Source organism: Toxorhynchites rutilus, chromosome 1 (assembly GCF_029784135.1).
Source record: "Toxorhynchites rutilus septentrionalis strain SRP chromosome 1, ASM2978413v1, whole genome shotgun sequence".
Lineage (NCBI taxonomy): Eukaryota > Metazoa > Arthropoda > Insecta > Diptera > Culicidae > Toxorhynchites > Toxorhynchites rutilus.
This window is the reverse complement of record NC_073744.1, coordinates 186,437,721-186,443,358: the sequence shown is the minus strand read 5'-3', so window position 1 is coordinate 186,443,358 and position 5,638 is coordinate 186,437,721.

The following is a 5,638-nucleotide window of genomic DNA, read 5'->3' as shown; positions in this document are numbered from 1 at the left end:
TTTAAGGAAAACATTAATCAATTTCATTGGCTCATCTTCATTACTTCATTATCATGTGAAAGAGCGTTTTTTTATCTTCTTTTATTTTGTTTAACCCTTTAACGGGTACCGGCATCTATATTGCCACCAACGATTTTATTTTCTTCTCTTTGACAATAAATTATCACTTCTAACCTTATATGGTAACTTGTTCTAATGTCTATTTATTTATTTATTTATTGTTTATATCAACAGACCTCCAAGGTCCCAATGATTTCAACTTAACCTAATTAAACTTAAGAATCGCTGCTTCAACATGCTTCTGGAGGAATTGAGATCAAACACGGGAGCAATCGTATTGAAGGTGCGCTGTAGTCCCGTTATTCCGGAATGCATGCCGTAGTTCGATCGCTGAGGTAACATTCGCATGAACGGTGTATTTCTCAGACGTCGTGGAGGAACATTGAAGTTCAGTTTTTCCAGGAGTTGCGGGCAATCGATGCGGTTGGTTATGAGATCAGCAACAAACAATGACCTCGCTAGATTTCGTCTGGTATGTAGAGAGTCCAGATGGATCAGCAAGCTGCGACTCGCGTAGCTTGGAAGCCGAAGCGGATCACGCCAAGGCAACAGTCGGAGAGCGTATCTAACAAACCGTCGTTGCACTGATTCGATTCGCGTCGCCCCGTTCTGAAAACACGGATTCCATATGACGCTTCCCTACTCCAGGTGTTGGACGAACCAGAGCGCAATACAACGATTTGAGACAGTAGACGTCGGTGAAACTTTTGGAGACTCTAAAGATAAAACCCAAATTTCTTGATGCCTTTCCAACGATGTGTGAAACGTGTTGCTTAAATTCCAATTTTGAATCTAGAACCACTCCAAGATCTTTAATCTCCGTTCTCCGTTCAATTTTGACATCAGATATGGTATAATTGTGCATAATTAGCTCCTTCTTCCTACTGAAGGTAACCGTCGTACACTTGGAAGGGTTGATTGACATACAATTGACAGAACACCAAGAAGCGAATGTATCCAACTGCCGTTGGAGAAAGATAGCATCGGTGGTTGAACGGATCCGAAAAAATATCTTCAAATCGTCGGCGAATGAAGCTCGGGGTCCCTCTAGCACAAAAAAAAATGTCGTTAAAGTAAACCAGGAAAACTAGAGGACCCAAGTGGCTTCCTTGTGGTATCCCAGAAGTTGCTCCGAACGGCTCCGAGCTGTTGTCTCCAACTGAAACAGTTAATCGACGTCCTTTGAGGTAGGGTTCGAACCAACTTAGTAAAGTTCCAGTGACGCCTAGCTTTGCCAACTTGGCTATAGCGATGTCGTGATGAATTTTGTCGAAGGCGGCTGTTACATCGGTATATATAACGTCGGTTTGGGACCTTTCGACCATGCTGTCGACGACGTAATTACAAAAAGACAGCAAGTTCGTAGTCGTTGATCGTCCGGGCATAAATCCATGTTGATCCCAACTAATATAGTGCTTGAAAAACGAGAACACTGGATCCATAACAATCAATTCAAACAGTTTTGACATAGCGCAAAGGCTTGAAATCCCTCTGTAGTTATCAATATTCCGCTTATCGCCTTTTTTGTGGATCGGGAATATCGTGGCGAACTTCCATAGCTTTGGAAAACGACCAATTGCTAGAGAAAGCTGGAAGACGTGTTGCAACGGTGTCAACAAACTGAAGATGCCTTTTTTCAGGAAGCGCGATGGTATTCCGTCTGGACCCGGATTAATGGACGTTTTCATTCGCGAAACAGCTGCCATGATCAGTTCAGCGCTAATTTTTTTCTACCTGATTTTTTTGAGCGCAAAAAGACAAAAACTATTCATTTTGGAGCCATTTTTGTGTTAAAAACTCCCAATTTAGAGCAGCAAGAGAAAATTTCCTGTAAAGTTATTGAAAAACAATCATTTTGTTGAAGTTTTCAAAACATATGAACTGTTTAGGACCTGTTGAGCCTGATCATGAATTTTATTAGTTGTTTTTATTGAAACTGACATCAAAATTTCCAATACAAAAACAACACTTTTACCTTCAAGTGTTTTCCGCTAGATGGGTAGATGGCATCAATATTGCCACCAACATCTAAAGCGGCCCTTACACGATCAGTAGCATTGACATTATCAGTAATGACAATAGTGGCAAGAATCACTCCATTCCGCCATCACCTTATTCTTCAACTTTACACGATCATTTTTATCGCATGCAGGAATACAGCAACTCTAGCCTTCATAGTCGTAAGAGAAATCAACACATTTTTGAAATGAAATTATCAATGAAAATGAATTTATTGTGTCAAATAAACATCCCCGTTAATAATTTAAAAGGCTTTCTGCAAACAAAGAAAAAATCTTACACGAAACATGTTTCTAATAATTATTTCTAATTATAATTTCAACAATTTGATCTGTTCTTATAATGTTTTTCAGTAATGGATGAAGAATGTTCAGAATAATATGTTATGAATCTATATATATATATATATATATATATATATATATATATATATATATATATATATATATATATATATATATATATATATATATATATATATATATATAAATGGAATGATGTCTGTCTGTCTGTCTGATTCTTATAGACTCGGAAACTACTGAACCGATCGACATGAAAATTGGTATGTAGGGGTTTTTGGGGCCGGGGAAGGTTTTCGTGATATTTTGAGACCCCTCCCCCTCTCTAAGGGGGGGCTGCCATACAAATGAAACACAATTTTTTGCATTACTCGGAAATTAATCAATCAAACGAAACCAAAGTTGGCATGTGAAAGTTTTAGGGTGCAATAAATGTTTCTATGATGGTTAGACAGTCCTTCCCCCACTCAAAGGGGGGGGGGGGGGGCTGCCATACAAATGAAACACAAATTTCTACATTACTCGAGAATTAATCAAGCAAATGAAACCAAATTTGGCATGTGGAGGTTTTAGGATGCAATAAATGTTTCTATGGTGATAAGATACTCCTTCCCCCTCTCTATTTTGTGTATATTAGCATCTAAACATGTCGTTATATTGGAGTTTGCGTTGATTACACGCCTAGTTCTCACGGCCCGTAAAAGGGTTAAGGAGACTTTACGAACTGCTCAAAAAATTAACAGTAACTTTGATGATTTCTCATGTTTTTGGAAACCAGCCATATGGTAAAGTTTTGCACCAAATGATAGTTTGATTGATGAGTTACCACTTACCATTAATTTAATTTAATATTGTATAACTTTATTGGTCAATAAATTCGGTATAAAACAACTATGCGGAAAGTGCATAACCTAAAAAATAACAAACCAAAATCAAATCCACAAATATGTAAACTTTTCTACAGCATTTCTTCAGTAAACAAAACATACAATATGATGTAAAAAATACATTCGATTGACCCCCTGAAGGAAAATAATCCAGATTTTGGCTAATGTTCGATTTTTCGTCTTTTCCCGGAAAATGGAAGTTTGGTAAAAAAAATTCTTGAACATTGGGGTTTCTTCAACGCCAATAATCTAAACTACACCAACAGCTTTCGTCAAAAACATTTCGTTCCAGCTTTAGTGATACATGATCAGGCCACAGAAATTCACATACGGCCATTTTATCTAAGACAGATCAATCACCCCTATTCCGGAATCCGAACGAGTTTAGAAACTTCTCAATCCGATCGAGATCGACCCTTGTATTCTGCAACCCGAACGAGATCGACTTCGGCATGCTGAAATGCGTCCGAGAATCAAACCCAATCGACTTAAGTTCGCTACACATACAACGTCCCGTCACAGTAAACATTACGTGAGCTCCATGAGCGCGAGCCCTGCTTTATGCTGCCTGTGCTCAAATTGTATTGGTTGGGATAGGGCTACCAGAGCTCGGACGTACCAGCCGGAAGTGTTAAAAGTTACTATTATACAGAGAAAAAAAATGGAAACATGGCCTTGACGTAAAACAAACGTCATTCATTCGAATTCGTGAACCTTTTTAGGGCCCTATTCCAGAAAACGAGACGAGAAATTCGCCTCGTCTCGGCTTCAGTAACTGTCGAGACGAGCAAAATATCCTATTCCAGTACACGAGTTTCATTGAAATGTTTTACTTGGTAGACTGGAGAGACTTCAGTCACTTTTTCACGGTATGATCAGTGGTGTCAGATGAGAAGACATGTTTTTATTATGAGAAAAACAACAAACATTTTTAAAATTGGTCAATCGATACTCTTTTCTCAGTGCCAAAATATTAAATCATAACAAAAAAAAAGTTTCATATATCTATTGGTTTTATTGATATTCTTTCTCTAGCATATGGTTTCATCACTCAGACGTTTAGTTATTATGGATTCATTTGGGGCCAATGTTTGTTCACCTAATCAACGATTTATCAAGTTTTAAATCTATATGCATGTATTTCCAATAAAATAGTTGTTTTGAATTACTCATTTTCGTTCAATATGATGTGAAGATACTTTGCGTGCCGTGTTAATATATTCAAAACAGTCATCTGGCATCCCTGGATATGAGTCCAATGTTTCCATTTGGTTGTGTTGTTTGGAAAAGGCCCATTTGAAAATCTGTAAAATCTTGCAATTACTGAATTGAATTTGATGATTGCAGTTGAAAACATACATTGCTTATGCAATACTGGCTTAGCCGTGAAACAATTTTTGAAGATAAAGGTGAACAAACACATCAAACATACTAGACGACTCGACTGATCCATCGGCGAGCGCGGCCAAACGGTCGTCAAGCCAGACGAGCTACTCGTCTGTTTTTAGTCGAGCTCGGCTTCTGGAATATGAATACAAACGATCCGAGCGCTCGTCTGCTCGTCTCGTCTTCTGGAATAGGACCCTTAATCTCTCTCTACTTCTAAATTTGAATGAAAGTTATTACTCAATGTTATTTGGATATTCAGAACACATGCTCCTGATCTTTACCCAGCTATTGGGTTGCCGAAAAGTAATTTTGTTTTACAAAAAAAAAATCTTTTTGTACATACGATGGAGGCATACAGTAAATCCTTTTTAAGTTTGAACTCTAATGTTTTGGAATATTTTACGAGCAATTTTTCATCTCGGTGTATGGGTGCCATCGTATGCAAAATATAAGTTTAACACTCCATAGAAGACGGAGTATTCCCACTTGTGTGGAAAATGGCATGCATAGTTCCGATCTTCAAATCCGGAAATTCCAATTGTGTTTCCAATTATCGTGGTGTATCCATTCTCTGCTGCCTCGGTAAAGTGTTTGAGAAGCTGGTTCACGCAGTATTGTATAGAGTGACTGCACCGATCATCACTAACAGCCAGCACGGATTCATGAAACGGCGTTCAACAACAACAAACCTTATGTGCTATGTGTCAGTAATATCACGTTCTTTTGAATCAAAGCGACAAATGGATTCAGTTTATGTTGACTTCGCGAAAGCATTCGATACAGTACCGCACAATCTCATCATTCAAAAAATGAATCACATTGGTTTTCCCTCAGGGATTACCAAATGGATATACTCGTACTTATCGGATCGTAAAGCTTTCGTTATTGTTAATTCCGTGCGCTCTAGAATATTCACCATTCCATCTGGTGTGCCACAAGGAAGTGTTCTCGGCCCGCTTCTGTTTATTATTTATGTTAACGACC